The following is an 18,526-nucleotide window of genomic DNA, read 5'->3' as shown; positions in this document are numbered from 1 at the left end:
TTGGTGTTACTATCTGCCATTTCTGCATTGAGATAATAAGAGAAGCTCATTATGCCTTTATAGAAATCCTTTCTTTAAAAAAAAAAATTAATTCCAAAATATTTTATGAAGTTTTACTAATTTTTGATATCCAACATTCTGAAAAACACTTCTAGAGGAAAACCCCTTTCATAGTACCTTCTCAGGTGACAATGAAACTTCTGTACACACTTGGTCTCTTATACTGGAGCTTACTGGAAGCTTCTAGTGATGATATTTAAATATGACCACAACCCCTGGCTGTAGTTGATTGATTAAGATTAAGCATCTGTCTCGTATTGGCATCCTAGGAAGCAGATTCCAAGAGATGTTAGCATGTACAGTATTTATTAGGATATACTCTTCTGATCAACACCTATGAAAGCAAAGGGAAGGAAGAAAGTTGGACAGAAGGTGGATTTGAGTTATAATGTAATCCCAACACTGGACTTGGCATGCCCCATCTACAGCAAACTCTGGAGCTGAAAATAGCCTCAGAATTTTAAGAGGTGGACATAGGAGGGCCTAGGCCTTTATGTCCCCTCACTGATGAGTCATTGGTCATGGTCTTCCCATAAAAAGGAAGCAGGACTTTAAGTCAGACAGTGTTTTTCAGTCAAGACCATCTCAAAAGAAGGCTGAAGCTTAAGGTGATGTTCTATAGCACTCCCAAGAACTGGGGAGGTAAGGCTTGCATTCCCAAAGAGGATCTAGGTTGCACATTGCAACTTCACCAGAACACTTGGGAAAACCTGGATATATATCTAACGCCCTTCCTATGAATTTAGAATTTAGCTCACTCATCCTGGGTAGTTATACAAATATTCTTAGCTAACATATCATCTCCCTGTTATTTATTATATTCAGTTTTTATGCATTTGGGACTTTCCTGGCAAAAGTTGAGTAGAACCATGTGAAGTACATACAAAAGTTGAGTGAGATTGAATCTTAAAAGTGCATTTTTTTAACAAGAAAATTTTTTAAAATGTTTAATGACTGATGTACATTCAATATATGTGTGTGGAATAAATATTGAATAATTAAAAGATGTGTCCTAAATTGAATGTGTAACCTGTTCAGGGTTATTTTTAGTGAGCTAAATTAAATAACAGTTTGTATAACATCCAATATATAAAATCTGGGCATCATAGAATAACTAGATTTAGTTTTACTTTGATTAATTACTAATGCAACTAATGTATGATAATACATACAAAGTCAATTGACTCTTTCTTCGCCCTACAAACCATTAAAGCAAAGTTTCTAAGGCCTAAATAGGCATTGAAAATAGCTTCCATTTGTTCTATTTACAAGAAAACTTTACTTTTGACGTTTAAGTTTGATGTGGCCCCAACCTGATATGTTTCTTCATAGGCCACATCCCCTGTTATTTGCCAAGCTCTTTATCCAGGGACTTTATGGGTAATTCTTTGCAGCGTTTTTATACTCTTAATGAGTCAACAAGCAGACTCTGTAAAAGAAAATGAAAATTCACCCATTAGATTTGCTGTATCTATAAAAGACAACATTGCAGGGTGAGGAAATCAGACATTTCAGGTTTTAAATAACTGGCGATAGTAGTACATTAAATTGTTTATGGTGATAAGTTTTGCATTACTAAAAGGTATGAAGGAAAACAACTGCATGTTTTGTTACAATAAACTGTCAACTGATTCTTTCCCAAATACCGTATGTACAATAACTATACAAAATATGGTGAAAATCATAGTCTGAATAATCTTATAAATCAGATATATCATAAAACCGCTTCTTGTGTTGGCAAAGGAAAACATTATACATCTCCTGTTGTCTAATGTTTAACAAGAAATTTGTTTCAAAGAATGCAAATCAAAATGTTTCTACCAGTGGATGTTTTCATAAAAGCACACATCATGCTGTTCCAAGGAAAGTATTATTATGCCATATTTCTAATGATAATTATTATGTTTAATACTGCTATATATTTTTCATCATATCTTTTTGTCGTTTCCATAGGAAAAGTAAAATTAACACTATGAAGTGCCCTAGACTCCATTTTAATATATTGTTAAACTGTACAGAAAAAAGTGATCCTAATACAATGAAATAAAGATTTGTAGGTCAGATTTAAGAGAAGAATGACTTTGATATGGTAATGTGGGGAGCTCCAGGGACCCTCTCCCCAGTAAAACCATCACAAGCCATGAAAATTATTTTAAAACAGCTATTTAAAGTCCTGGAAATTGTCCTTAGGCATCCAGCAAATGAATAAACATTTATTCATTGAATAAGCATTTATTCAATCTTGGTAATATCCATGAGAATCTGTGGCACTTGAACCATCACCCTCTCCATTCTCACCCCCCTCTCATCATCAACTCGTCATGATACAAGCCCCACTCTAGATACATGTAGTCAAGAAGATGGGTTCCTTCCCCCACCAACCCCAGTCAAGGGATAAGGAATTTCTTGGGAAGGAAACAGTCGCAAGCCATTCTCTTCACCTCCAGACCCTATTTTGCAGAGGCTCCATTCCAGACATGGGCAGCCAAGAGGTCAGAAGCTCCCTTCTACCACATGACTCATACAGGGCAGAGCCAAGAATATTCGGTACCCAATAACTATCCCCCAGTCCCACCTGTGAGGGGATGGGCTTCCATACCTGGAGAGGCAAGCTGCATACTCGAGAGGCTGAAAATAAAAGCTCCACAGCACCTAGTGCCTTGCTCATATAGCAGGGGTGATATGCTGAGAGAAGTGGACCACTGTACCTCTCCCTACCTAGCCCTGGAGCAGAACGTTAGAGATTTCTCCCAAGGGAAAACAGAAAGCTCTGAAGCTCTCTGCAAGGGAGTTAATGTTATCTGAAGCAGAATGCATGGAAGTTCAAGCTTAAGAGTGCTTTTAGACACAATGGAAATTTTGGAGGTAAGCAATGAAGAGAAGGCTGGTAGATCCAAGACAGCCATATGCTAATGTGAAAGCTGTCTAGTTTATCGGAAAGAACTGGGAAGGAAGACTGTTAAGGCTCTTCCTGGGGTCAGAGGAACCTCAAAGTTTCACCTAAAAAACCACCCCTACAAAGGGACCCAAATTTAATGTACCAGATCATACAGTAATGTATCATCCCAGGTATTGCTGAAAAACATAGATCAATCAGCTAGCAGTTAGCGGAAACTAGCAGTTGGTTATGATGCTAACAGAAGCAGGCAGCTTGACAGAGAGATCAGAGAAAGTGACAAAGAGAGCTCAGCTAAAACCACTGTCTTCTTAGGATGCCTACCTGCATACCCAAATCTCTGCCCTCCGAGGAAGGACATGGGGACCTTCACACTGCAGGGAAAATAAACTTCACTAAAATAATCTAGCTGGTCACTAAACAAGCAAGCAAACAACAGTAACAACACATCTTGAAAAGGGTTGGAGATGTATTCAGAAAAGCTTCCTTATATTATAATTACATCTTATGTATTATATAAAATGTTCAGTTTAAAAAAGAGAAGACATGCAAAGAAACCACAACATATGACCCATACAAAGAAAAAAAGCAGGTCACAGAAACTTCCTGTGAGAGCAGCCAGTTGTTAAATTTACCAGGCATAGACTTGAAGATAGCCATTGTTAATTTGTTCAAAGATCTAAAGGAAACCATGATTTTACAAGTAATGTAAGGTATGATGCTAATGTCACATCAAATAAAGAATGCCAATATAGAGTTAGAAATTATTTTTTAAAAATCAGGAAAGAACCAACCAAGTGGAAATTATAGAGGTGAAAAATAAAGTAATTGAAATGAAACACTCACCAGAGGGGCTTAAGAGCAGATGTGAACCGTCAGAAGAAAAGTTAGCAAACTTAAAGACAGATTGATAAAGATTATGCAATCTGATGTGAAGGAAATGAACAACCTGTCAGACAAAATGGACACCGTTAAGCAACCTCCATATGCTAGTGGGAATTCAAAAGTAAAAGAGAGACAGAAAGACACAGAAATATATCCAAAGACATAATAGCTAAAAACTTCCCTAATTTGATGAAAATCGTGCATCTATACCTTCAGGAAGCTTAATGAACAAGTGGGATAATCGCAAAGAGAAGCAACATAGAGATACATTTTAGTAAAAATGCTGAAAGCTAAAAACAAGGAGAAAAACCTTAAAAGCCACAATAGAAGAATGACATCTTATTTACAAAGTGCCCCCAACAAGATTAACAGCTGACATTGTCATAAACAATGGAGGTAGAAGGCAGTAGAATAACATTCAAAGTGCTCAGATTAAAACTGGCAACCAAGAATTCTGTAGCAAATAAAGCTATCTTTAAAAATTGATAGTAAAATAAAGACACTCCCAGATAAACAAAAAATGAGAAAACCCATTTCTAGCATACTTGCCTTGAAAGAAGCATAAAAAGTTCTTTAGTCTGAAAGCAAGTGACCCCAGACAGTAATTCAAATTCAAAGAGCACTTTTAAAGGTAATTATGAAAGACATTATAAATGCATATTTCTTCTCCATCACTCTCTTAACTGATTTAAAAAGCAACTATATAAACAATATGTATTTAATTATAGTGCTGGAACTATGACATATAGAAATGAAATGTATTTTCCAATAACTGTAGAAATGAAGTAGGTGTAAACAAAGCTTGTGTGTTAGACTAAGGAAAATGACTCTAGATGTAATACAATAATTGCTGTCAATGTATACTTGCTCTAATTTCTTCTCATAGGTTCCTTAAAAAACACATTTTAATGTAAAGTAGTAGTCACAACAATGTATTGTCAGGCTTGAAATATATATATAGGTTTAATATGTTAAAATAATAGCACAAAAAGGGGTAAGAGTAATTAGAGCTATACAGAAGTCATATTTCTATATCTCACTGGAGTTAAGTGAGCATAAGTCTGGACTAAATTTGGATAAATTAAGCCAAATCTGATAAGCCCTAGAGGAACCATTAGGACAATAATTCAAAATAGTATTGTGAAAAGCCATTAAAAGGCTTCTAGATTGGAAAGGAAGAAGTAAGATTATATCTATTTGCAGATTGCATGATTTGATACATAGAAACCCTAAAGAATCCATGCATGTAAAACAAGCACACACTGTTAGAGCTAATAAATGGGTTTAGCAATGTTACAAGATATAAGAAAAATATAAAAATATTTTATATTTCTGAAAACTAACAATGAAATCTGAAAGTGATATTATAAAAGCAATTCCACTTACAATAACATCAAAAAGAATAAAATACTTAGGAATAAAACTAAATAAGTGAAAACTTGTACTTTGAAAATACAAAACATTTCATAAGCATAAGAAAGAAAGATCTTTATTTTCTTTCACCATGCGACATGGTTGAAAGAAAGTAAAGATCTAAATAAGAAGAGAAACATCATAGTGCATTTATAATTAACTGTTTTTCATCAAGGGTTCCAAGAAAGTTTAATGTGGAAAGAATAGTTTCAACAAATGATGCTGGGGTAACTGGATATCCACATGCAAATTAATGAAGTTTGTCCTTTCAAATCATATACAAAATTAACTCAAAATATGAAAGCCAAAGTTATAAACTATCTTAAAGAAAACAGACAGTAAATCCTATTGACTTTTGTTTAGGAAAAGCCTTCTTATTACAACAAACTCACAAGCAACGAAAGAAATGCAAATATATTTGACTTCGTTAAAATTAAAAACTCTTCTTTTTCAAAGGATACCACCAAGAAAGTATAAGATAAGCCAAAGAATATGATGCAATATTTGCAAGTCATATATCTGTTAAGGGAGTAATATCTAGAATCTATCAGGAAATATGACAAATCAACAACAAAAAGGTAAATAACCCAATTAGAGAATGGACAAAGGATCTGAATAGACATTTCTCCAAAGAAGATATAGAAATAGTCAATGAGTCCATGGGAAATGATCAACATCATTCATCATCAGGGAAGTACAAATCGAAATGAAAATGAGATACAATTTCACATCCATCAGGGTGGCGATTATCTAAAACACAGAGAATAAGCATTGGTGAGGATGTGGAAATATTCGAACCCTCATACACATACATCTCACAGGAGTGGAAAATGGTGCTCTATTCGGTAAGTATTTGGCAATTTCCTAAAAGGACAAAGTTATTGTTACTGTATGACCCAGAAATTCTAGCCCTAGATATATATGCTCAAAACTTGTCCACAAATGTTATTTAATATCAGTATTATTCTTAATAGACAAAAAGTGGAAACAGCTCTTAAGTTTATCAACTGATGTGTATATAAATAAAATATGATTGATCCAAACAATAGAATGTCATTTTTCTACTAAGAGGAATGAATTGCTGATTCATGCTACAACATGGATGAACCTGAAAACATTATCAAAGTGACAGAAGTCAGACACAAAAGACTACATAGTGAATGCTAACATTTACATAAAATGTCCAGATTAGGAAAAAACTATGTATATAGTACATAGATTATTGCTTGTTTGGGCTGGGTTGAAGGGATGGGGAACAATAAGAAATAAGTGCTGTTGGGCATGAAATTTCTTTTGGGAGTTGTCATGGTCAGTTTCATGTGTCATTGCTATGAGGACATTTCATGGACTTAAATCATGACCATGTTGGCTGCAATGAGTCTTCTGCAATGAGTGATGCTTAATCTAATCACAGGAAAGCTTTTAAGGAGGATTCAGAAGAGACAATCACTCTTCCTGCTTCAGACAGACAGCCTCTCCTGAGAGTTCACTGAGGATCTTCATTAAAGCTGCCAGCTCGTAACCTGCCCTACAGACCTTGGACTCTACATCACCATGGTTACATGAGACACTTTTATAAATTTTATATTTGCAGATGTCTCCTGCTGATTCTGTTTCTCTAGAGAACCCTAGCTAATACAGGAGTGATGAAATGCTTTGTAATTAATTATAGTGATATTTCCACAGCTCTGTAATTATACTAAGAATCACTGAGTCATGTTGGTTTTAAAAGGTGAATTTGCAGTATATGAATACTATTTCAATAAAACTGTTTTAGGTCATTTTTGAGAGTACCAATGATTTAGGTGAATGAGCCTAGAGAATATGACTTCTAACAAATAAAAAATTCATCACAAAATTTTCTCTATTTGTTATTAGTTTTCACTTTCCATCCTACTATTACTAGTACACTGTGACATGAATATGAAAATTAAATGAAATAAAATAGTCTCTTCCTCTTGAATTTTAAGTTAATTCTGGGCGTTCTCACCACTTTAAAAGTCATGGTTTTCTGTTTTGTTTTGTCAACCACACAATCAGAACTCTTCCCTTAAATAATTAACAAACGATGTCATGATATAGATAAGGTATGGAAGTAGGATCCAACAGATCTGAAATCTAGTCCCAACTCTAACCATCAAAATGTTTTAAATCTTGGAAATTTTACTTCTTCATTAATAAAATTAATATTACATACTGAAATTCCCCCAATACACTTGTAAAGTTAATAACCTTTTAAATATAAACTTTGTCAATCCATAGAAGTTCATTGTTTATTGTAAGTGTAAAATAATCTAAAAATAAGATTTCAAGGCAAATAAACATGTGAAAATTGCCACTTTATCTTTTATAGATTTAAAATAACACATAATTGACATTTTAGGTTTATACTAGGGCTATGTCTAAAACTTTTCCTATTCACCTGGGTTTTAAAGCAAGACTTTAAAATGCTTTTATCTAAGATTCAGACCTACCTGGTAGTATGATGCCTTCTGTGGCTTGTCACCATCTTTCCTTTCTTATTTGGGATATGAAAAGCCTCTAGTTAACATAGCTTTTTCACAACTGAGATATAAAGTCTTTTTGTTTGCTTGTTGTTGTTGTTTCATCTGGCTACTTGTCACCCTCTTCAAGTTTAATCTGTTTGCATTTGCTCCTTTAATGATGAACTATGACTGAAGACAGTAGGTGGTTGTGTTAGTTTGCAGGCTGCCAGAATGTGATATATCAGAACAGGAATGGCTAAAAGGGGAATTTAATAAGTTACAAGTTTATAGTTCTAAGCCTATAAAAATGTCCAAACTAAGGTGTCCAGACAAAACATACCTTAATTCAAGGAAGGCTGATGGGTCTGGAACACCTCTGTCAGCCGAGCTGTCACATGGCTGGCATCTGCTTGTTCTCTGCTCCTGGGTTCTGTTGCTTTCAGTCTCTGTTCCTATGATGGTTCCTCACTTTGCCTCTCCAGGGCTGGCTTTCATCTTTTGGCTTCCCTTGGCTCTCTCCAGGTTCTGGCTTCCTTAACATTTCATGGCAGCATCTGCTGGGCTCCAAGCATCCCCAAACATCCCTGTGTCTGTTCTCTGAAGCAGCTGTTCTCCAAGCATCTGTGGATATAATCTAATCAAAAGATTCCAACCTATAGTACTGAATCAGGATTAAAAGAAATAATTGCTCCCAAAAGAGTGGATCAGTATTAAAACATGGTTTTTCTGAAATACATAATACTTTCAAACTGCACAATGGACAAAGCCAGGAGGATCCTATGAGGCTTCACGTTTAGTTGCAGGGCAAAGGAATAAATGGACCAGAGGATGGGCTTTGCTTAAAAGAAACCCTGTGACTGACTGGATGGGTAATTCTAGGAAATCTGATACACTACCTGTTTCTAGATGAATTACAAGGGAGCTAAAGAGATGGCATGATGTATTCTCTGTCCCAGTGGTTGAAATGGCTAAACTTTATAACTTATCATGTAGATCAGTGAAGCATTTTCCTGGTGCCTCAAAATGACCTGAGAGTTTGTCATTGGTACATTACCAGATAACAGATTCAGAGATTTTTCACCTACTACTTCTCACGGATTTGCTCAAGATACCTTTATCATCTAGAAAATGAATAGATACATCCTGACCAAGAATTCTAACAGTCTTTCAGTTTCCATTACCCTTTCTTCTTTTAGTAACAGATACCCCAAAAATTTAGCTTTTTGAATGACTGTCATTTATGTTACTCCGCCTCCTTTGAGCTTAGTATTGCCATATGACAAATAATATAACAAAAAATGAGCAAAAGCAATGTGCAACTTTTAAATAGCTTTAAAAACAAGCTTCCCTCCTAGGACTGCTCTAAAACATACTGTTTTGAGGCAATTGTTTTTGTCCAGGAAAATGGCTTTGGAAACCCAAACTGTATATCTTCCCCTGTCCATCAAAGTACTGGTGCCAATGGTGAGAGGCCAAGGCTACAGTGGGGTAGTGTGATGGCTTGAAGTTATTATGTACCCCCAGAAAAGTCATGTCCTTTAATCCTCATTCAATATTGCTGATGGGATCTTTTTTATTGTTTCCAGGGAGATATGACCCACCCAATTGTAGGTGGTAACTTTTGATTAGATGGTTTCCATGGAGATGCATCTCTACCCATCAAAGTAGGGTTGCTTACTGGAACCCTTTAAGAGGGAACCATTTTGGAAAAAGCTGGAGAGCCACCGAAACCACCAGAGCCATCAGAACCAACAGAGCCCACACAGCCAGGGATACTTGGAGATGAAAGAAAATGCCCTCGGGGGAGCTTCATGAAACAAGAAGCCGGGAAAGAAAGCTAGGAGATGTCACCATATGCCCTCCCAGCTGAGAGAGAAAGCCCAAACTTCATCGGCCTTTCTTGAGTGAATGTAAACTCTTGTTGGTGCTTTAATTTGGACATTTTCGGAGCCTTAGAACTGTAAACTTGCAACTTAATAAATTTGCCCTTTTAAAAGCCATTCCATTTATAGTATATCACATTCCAGCAGCTTGCAAACTAGAACAGGTAGGGAGAGGAGAGGGGTACTGTGGGGGCACGGCCAGCCTGTGTGCAGGTAGGTGTGCATGTGCGCATGAGCTGTTTGCAGCTGTACATGCGTATGCATGGGAATTATATGCAATGTAGAAAAATTGATTTCTATTCTGCTTGAGTTTCTATCTTGTGTTGAGTCTTTCTGCAGCTTAGTTTGTACTTAGTTTATACAGAAAACAATGCACTTAATAAAACTAAGTTATCAACGAAAGGAAAAGAAACAAAGCACGAGAATGAACTATCCCTAGATCAACAAAATTACAGTTCAAGAAAAACGTCACTTATACCAAGTATACACATTCACACACGCTTTTTTTTCACACACACTTTTAAAGCTAAAATGCAAAAGGTTAAAAATTAGAAATGGACTAGATGAATTAAGAAGGAATTGATGATTACTGTGACCTAAATTAGAAGTCTTCAAATCAATATGAAATAATGGTGCAATTAGATAAGAAGATAGATTCAAAACTGTGGAGAAGGGAACATGAAATGTTTTAAAGCAGTAAACCTTACCATTGATTATTAAGTTAAAACGCATAATGATGTTGTGATGAAACTTCTAGTGTAAGTGTTAAATAAAGATTCTATAATAAAATCGATTTATTGCAACTGAACTAATATTTCCATACCATCTCAGTGAATTCTTGGAGTTAGTTGGAGAAGAACTAAAAGCATTTTAATGGTCTAATTTTGTGTCAAGATAATGTAAACAATTTCAGATTAGTGCATCTCAGGATAGATGGTATCTTGCTTTTACTGATTAGATTAAAAGTGTTTGCACAAAGTAGAAGTAAAGAATTAATAGCAACAGATAAAGCATCAAAGATAAAGAAAAAGGAAATGCAAAAACACTGTATAAAATAATAAGCAGAATAAGAAGGAAGGCATATGCGTTAAGACTTCAGACATTATGTTAACTGAGTAGTGAGTTCAGCTTCATTCAATTTTCCAATTGGTTTAACAATCAAAGCCCATCTATACGTGTTTCAAATATGCGTTTGGAAAGACTTTCAATAGTTCAGATATAAAAAATACAAATAGGTTGACATTGAAAGGATGGAAAATAATACATCATGAAAGGGTAGCCATAAGAAAGCTTGAGTGACTTTATTACTGTCAAACAAAATAGACGTTTTAAGTCAAGAAATACTACTAGAGAAGAAGAGGTATATTTTATCCCATTCAAAATCCTAATTAGATTTTTGTAGAAATTGTCATGCTGATTCTAAAACTTATGTGGAAATGAAAAGGCCTATAATAACCAAAACAATTTTGAAGTAGATGAAAAAAGTTAGCAGATTCTTATTACTTAATTTCAAACTCTAGTGTAAAGGGGGCACAGGTGGTTTGGTGGTAGAATGATCACCTGACATGCTGGAGACCAGGTTTTGAGTCTCAGACCATACACTTCCCCCGCCAAAAAAAAATTCCAATATAAAAGTATAATAATTGCAGCAATGTGATATTTGCATAATGCTAATGACATAGAGAATCTAGAAATAGGCCCACAATTATAAATTAAGTTGACTTTCAACAAGGTGCCAAGGTAATTCAATGGTGAAATGGTATTCTTTTGAACAAGAGTCCCTGAAACAATTAGGTATCCATTTGAAAAAAAATAAATGTTGGCCCTTACTTCATTCAATACACAAACATGTGAAAAGTCAATCATAGCCTAAATGTAAATGTGTGAACAGCAGTCCTTCAATTTTGCTAGATGTTGTTTTCATCTTTAATTAGTTCAAAATACTTTAAATAAAGCCTTCTTTTTTGACATTTGGGTCATTTACAAGAGAGTTGCGTATTTCCAAATATTTGTGAATTTTCCAAATTTCTTTCTGTAATTTTCTCGTAATTTAATTCTGTTTCTGTATGATTCCAGTTGATTAAATTTTCTTAGATTTATTTTAAGGTCCAGAAGTTAGTCCGTTTTTGTGAATTTTCCTTGGAGCCTCTAAAAGATCATATACTCTATTTGGTGTGAAGTGTTCCATAAAAGTTAAGTCTATTTGGTTTTTAGAATTGTGCAAGTATTCTATAACCGAAATAATTTTCTTTCAGTCTACTTATTCTCTCAGTTATGGAGTAAAAAGAGAGAAAAGGACATCTACCACGCAGATATTAATCATAAGAAAACTGCTCTCATGTTGCTGTAACATAGTTTGTTTTCTACTGACTATTTTTCCTTGTGGTTCTGGTTCACATCTCTTGCTTCTCCAAGTGTTTCAAAAGTTTTTATTGATGTTAGACATTTCAAATTTTGCAATGTTGAGTGCTAGATATTTTTGTCTGGATATTTTTGTCTTCCTTTAATGAGCATTGGGCTTTGTTTTGAAAGCACTTTGGTTATTTGAAACTCAGTTGAATTTTTTCAAAAATTTTTTTCCTTATCTTTTAGTACAGTTCTAGAGTAACTTACTTTAGGAATGGTTGAACTCTACTAGAAACGGTGACATTGCTGAAGTCACTACTGAACACCTTGGGAATTGAAGAGTCTTCTCTCTAGCTGGTTGGAACTCAAATATCTCTCTGCTCTTTGTGAACTCATGTTCAGCCCCCTAGTCATACTTTGCACAAAGTTGTGAATTTTCAACTTATGTCCATACAGCTTAATATTCTGCAACTGACTCAAAAAGCTCTGATCAGATGTGTGGACCTACCTATTTATGTAGCTGCATCCTCTCCAGTTTAGCCCCATCACCTCTTATCTCTGTGTCCTCAACTCATCAAAACCGTCTTGCTCTGTATGGATTTAATGTCCTTTCATAGCAGTCCAAAAATTTCTCTAGACAGAAATCTGTAGTGACCACCTTATTTGCTTCTCTTATGTCAGGGATTATAGCCCCAAACTTTCCATTGTTCAATGGTTAAAACTATTTGCTCTACACCTTTTTCCAGTTTTCTAATTGTTTATGGTGGGAGATTAACTTTCAGTCCCACGTACTCCTTCATGAATGAAAGTGCATTTCCTGGAAAAGAAACTTTTAAAGATGCAACATGGATATGGCACATCCTGGAGCTGGAATCTTGTCCTTCAAGATGCTGCACATACCTAAAACTAAAACCTATTAAATGGCTGTACATTCACAAATAGACAGAATATACGCATCTTGTAACTAAGAAGTAGAAATAGAATGGTTCCATTTCAACTTCTTTCCTAGTGATCATCTTGGGAAATCTGTGGAAAAACAAGGAGATCTGTTTCTGCAGAAATCAATTAAGATGGATTAAAGATGGATCTGTGGCCAAAAAAAGACCTTTAAAGTTTTATTAAAAATGTGAGAATATCTTTATTTTTGCAGGGACAGTGTGGAAGAATATTTCATAAACATGATACAGATCTTAAAAATCAAAGGAAAAAAACTAATGATCTCAAATACATTAAAATTAAGAAAGTCAGTTGATCTAAGTTTGTACACTAAGAGAAAATATTTGCAACTCATGATTAGTTACCAGATTGTATTAATAAATCCAAATTATAACAAGAAGAGCAATTCCAAAAGAAAAATGGGCAGCTTAACATTTATGTAAGAAGAACCAATATCATACCTAATCTAAATCTTGTGAAGTTAAATAAAGTCAGTGGTTGGGATTATCTGTTACCATAATAGAAAGTGAACTGGAGATCTGAGCTGTCAGATTCTTTTCCTTTTAAGATGTGAATAGTCCTTCATCCTGGGTGTAGTATGTTTAGAAATATATTGTCAGCTTTCATTGTCTTGTGCAGAATTTCATATCTCAGGCTTCCTTTCATAGCTAATAACTATCGTGGGTTGATGTTACACTGTCTTATCTCCCAAATAAAAATATATCTTTCTAGCTTAGAAAAACTCTCATACAGAGATTCAGTAATTCTAATGAAAAGCAATACTACTGTGAAATCTAAGGATATTTAATAACCTCTGAATTCCTCAAAGCAAATGCCTAAATGCTTTCTTCTGGCATGATTGTCATTTGCAATATGTGTACAAAACCATAGCTTTTAAGGGGAAAAATTCCAGTACATTTGTAACATCTTATTTATCTTCTTACAGGCAGAGTTCTGGATTACTGAACCCTGTAACTGCAACTCAGGTGGCCAAGGTGAGACAGCAAGGCTGTAATAAAGCTAAAACTTGCCCAATAATTCTATAATAGTTAGCATCAGGCTCTTGCTAAAGGTTTTTTTTTTATTATTTCATTTGGGGACTCCTTGGACATCTTACACAAGTATTTGTAAATCCAAAATTGTGCATAGCGATTTCATCTGTCCTAGTTTATAGAGCTACGCTGAAATTATTTTAAGAGATTTTTAAACTGTTACAAGCTATAGACCAGAAACAATTTAGTGCCAGGAGAAACGCTTCTGTGATGCTGTTAATTTCTGATTCTGGATTCTTATTTTTTTATTTTTTAAGTTAGACCACTTAAAGCCCCAAAGTGCTGGGTATTGTTAGATTAAGCCTAGATTAAAGAGGCACCACCTGTCCAATAATCTTTGCTGTACTGAAGGAGCCACAGCACGCTTTAGAAGTTGGAAAACAATTATTTTATGAAACAAGAAGTAAGCAGTAAACTGTGTCTTGGTGTGTATTTCAAAAGTTTCAAAAGGCAGAATGTATAAGCTATTAATTTTATAGTTATATAAATTATAATTAATATAATTATACATTAATATGCATTTTCTCCTTCAATTTAAAATCAGTGGAAAGCCACTAAGTAGTAACTTGGGATACACATCAAATAAAAGTTGACAATCCATACATGTAAATTCATTTTTGAGAGTAAGTTTCTTTAAAGTATTTTTTCTAATTGCCTAAAATTTCTTAAATACAATTGTTTGAGTGAAAAAGAAAAGAATCTAATACTTCAAATATTTATTTTTATCCTATGCATTTTTAACTGAAAATTTACCTGCTTAGGATCATAATCATGCTATATTATTCACAGTTGGACTCATACCAAAATAGTATATCCAGGTAATTCATAAGATCTATGAGCAATTTTTTAGAAATTGTATCCCCCTAAAGGACATTAATTTTCAAGATTGAGCGCATATTTGTTGATTAGAAAGCACAGAATGCTATAGCAGGAAGGGGACTTTCATTTAAAAACTAAGAAAACTGAAGCCACAGAGGGGAAGTAATTTTCAGTTTTCTACCTCCACCTCATTCTATCTCCTGGCATTTCTTTTCTTTTGAGCTCTACCCATCAAATATGTATCTATTCATACATTCAGATCATTAGTATTTATTGAAAATCTTTTATGTCTAGTGCACGAATCTGAAAATACAGGGGCAAACAAAATTAACAGAGCAGCTGAACCTCAGTACTTCACAGGAGAAAAGGACCATATTATATGCATATGCAATTATAACTGTGATAAATACTATAATAGAAAAGCAAGTGCCATAATAGCACATTTAGTAAAAATCTGAAGGGTGAATGACCAGCAGTCAACCAGGAAAGGAGTGGTGAGAGAGGTAGAAAAGAGTTCTGGAAGAGCCAAAGGAAGAATTAGGATAATATGTTGAAGGAACTATAAGAAAGACCTAGTACAACTGGAAAATGCAGACTAGTGGAAAGAATGCTATACCATGATAGCTTTGGACTTAAAAAGCAGTAAGAAGCCAATAATGATTTAAAGCAGTGAAATTATACAATGAGATCTACATTTTAAAATACCACTGTTCTCCAGCGTGAAAAACAGACTTGAATTAGGAAGGAAGGGCTACAGAGGGGACCAGCTAGGGGACAATTATAACAATCTGTGCCAATCTGTGTCAAATTTAGATGTCAAGTTCAGACTTACTGGGAAGGGTGGGGAAATAGAGAGAATGGAATATTTTTGAAGATATTTAGAAAGGGAAATCATAATGTCTTAGTGATTGGGAATGAGTTAGGAGGCAATATCAGAGAACGATCTTATGGTCCTAGAGTGTGCAGCCAAATGTATAGTGGTTCTACTTACTGAGTATTGGAACCCAGAAAATTATATTTAGCAGGGAATATTATAAAATTCTGTTCTGAAAAGTTTGCATTTGAGGGGCATACGTGATATTTAGTAAAATGTCAAATATAGTAAAATATTTAGTAAAAATGTCAAAAACACAGTTGAACATATGTGCCCTGTTACCAAAGAAGACTCAGGACATATAATTCTAGGAGTCATTGCTATACAAATCTTTGAAGCCACGGGAATAGATGACATCACAAAGAGAAAAATAGTAAGAGGAAAAAAGGAATTCCACATTTAATGACTAAGACAGGAGCATGACTTGTCAGAGATTCCAGAGTAGCCAAGCAATTAGGAAGAAAGTAGAAGCGAATGGTGAAATGTAAGTCAAGTAGAATTCAGCATTTCAAAAAGGAAGAATTAATTAATTGAGTCAAATTTTGCTAAGAAAAAAAGTGAATCTAAAAAGTATCCATTGGTTCTAAAGGCACGAAAGTCTAGAAAACCTAGTCATAGTTTTGTTTTTTATTTTTGTTTTTGTCTTGTGTGGTGAGGCCACATTTCATTCTTTTTCCATGTGAGTATACCATTATTGCAGCATCATTTGTTGAATTTTGTTTGTTGGTTGGTTTGTTTGTTTTGCTTGTTTGTTTTCTGGAAAGTGCATGGACTGGGAATTGAACCTATGTCTCCTGCATGGCAGGCAAGAATTCTACCACTGAACTACCCTTGTACCCACCCCCCCAGTCATAGTTCTTAATAGAAAAAAATGGAATAAAAATGAACATTTTATAATTAGAGAACCTGTTATGAAAATGGAAATGGAGAAATGGGCATGCAGTATATTCAATAAATTTCATTTTAAAGAATGAGATGAAGTGATAGGTAGAAAAACACATGGAATGGTTAAATATTTGTTTTGTTTTTATCCTAATTTTTTAACCTGTATAATTGTTAAGAATGTATAGATGCCAATTTGAATAGCTAAGTTAAAGTGGAAACAGTGAAGATAAGAAAACTAAAGTAATACTAGTCTTAGGTCCCTGAGAAGGGGAGAGATTATCAAAGCACTAACTGTGATAAAGTTCTGATTATTCCTTTCCACATTATTTTTCCTGTCTTTTCTGGTCTCAAGAAGCATCTTTGTCTTAGGAGTTATTTCTATATGAACAGTTCTCAAATGTTTTTGTCACAGATCCCCTTTAAACTCTTAAAAGTAATTGCGCTATTTTTAACAAAGAGCTTTTGTTTATAATTATAGTTATGACAATTTACCATATTAGTTATAAAAACCAAGAAAAATTTAAAAATTACATATGCATTTATTTTAAAGAGAAAGAGCAAAATCAAAATATGTTGCTATCCTACTTTTATAAAAAATAACTGTTTCTCAAAGCAAACAAGAATTGTTCAGTGAGTAGAGTGATATTGTTATATATTTTTGTAAAACTCTTTAGCGTACGGCTTAAAAGAGCACAGCTATATTCTCATATCTGCTTCTGTCTTCAATCTATCAATATATAGTTTAGGTGAAAATATACGAAGAAAATCCAGACTCACACAGTAAATAGTTGACACAAGAGATGTATTTTAAAAACATTTTTAGAAAATTCTGGATATCTCCTTTGAAACTATATCACATTTCAACAACTGCTAGTTTCTTAAAGGACGGTTCCAATGTGGAATCTGAACTATTTCTATGAACTTTGCATTTTCTGACACGTTACACATAATTGGCCTATATTGGAATTTGTATGGACTTTCTACTCAAGCACAATTTTGTAACATCATACATTGGTCATCGGAAAAATATTGGTCTCTGAGTTATAAAATAACTGAACAAGTCCATGTACTAATATCACCACCAATATCACCAGAAAAGTAAAAGTTTGAGGAAGCTGTCAGACCACAGGATGTTACCTATAAGTTTTTCTGAATTCTAATTTTCACTTGAAAGCTTTAATTCTATCAGTGGCAATGAATACTGCAAGTATTTTATTTCTCTGAAGTGACAGTCTCGCTTCTTTCATTTTTGAGAAAATGTCTGCAAAGCACCCAAATCTGTATAGTCTAAGTCTGTCAGTCATACTTTCAAGTAAAATGAGTTTCCACTTAAAAAAAAAAGCGGCTATTTCACTTCTATTTCACAAGTGCTTCTCCTGGAGACAACCACGAAACCTTGGTATGCCACAGAAATGCTATAGATAAGTGTCTTTTTTCATTACACAGGATATTAAAAAAGATGTTTACTCAAAGGTCAAGATTTAATAAAATTTATAATTTCTACTGTTCAAATGCATTCTTTGGTAGAAATTGCATTTTCTCCCTACAAGAGTACAACACTGCTTTCCTTTGTGCCAATGCACCAGAAATTTTACCCACAATTGTTTTTGTCCCATCAGTGCAAGTATAAGCACAATGAAAAAAGCAGATAACTCTTCTATTATATGAAAAAAGTTCTGATCTTTCAGAGTCCTCCTAAAACTGTCCCAGGGTCTCTGGATCACAGAGAAAACTGCTGGTTTATGACAATCATTCTGCAATTTACCACATGATGCATTATGATATTTATTTTAATGCATTTTAACCACTTCTTTACAATTTTTTTTGCATGCTGTATATGGCATGCTTCTTTTTCCATGTGAGTGCCCCGTTACTGTAGCACCATTTGTTGAATTTTTTTGTTTCTTTGTTTTTCTTGTTTGTTTGTTTTGGGAAGTGCATGGGACAGGAATTGAACCCAGATCTCTCGCCTGGCAGGTAAGAATTCTACC

General features: G+C 34.4%; 1 long non-coding RNA gene across 1 annotated transcript in view; it reads right to left on the bottom strand.

The window, feature by feature from the left end:
• Positions 1 to 311: 311 nt before the first annotated feature.
• The window catches only part of LOC143669798 (uncharacterized), a 143,429-nt gene continuing 125,214 nt past the window's right edge, over positions 312 to 18,526 (bottom strand). The window contains exons 4-5 of the long non-coding RNA XR_013169069.1: positions 1,374 to 1,489; positions 312 to 394 (exon numbers count right to left, since the gene is read on the bottom strand). This is a non-coding gene — a long non-coding RNA (uncharacterized LOC143669798). The remainder of the gene's footprint in view (positions 395 to 1,373; positions 1,490 to 18,526) is intronic.

The sequence above is a fragment of the Tamandua tetradactyla genome, chromosome 26 (assembly GCF_023851605.1).
Source record: "Tamandua tetradactyla isolate mTamTet1 chromosome 26, mTamTet1.pri, whole genome shotgun sequence".
NCBI classification, from domain to species: domain Eukaryota; kingdom Metazoa; phylum Chordata; class Mammalia; order Pilosa; family Myrmecophagidae; genus Tamandua; species Tamandua tetradactyla.
This window is presented reverse-complemented; position numbering and strand designations above follow the sequence as displayed.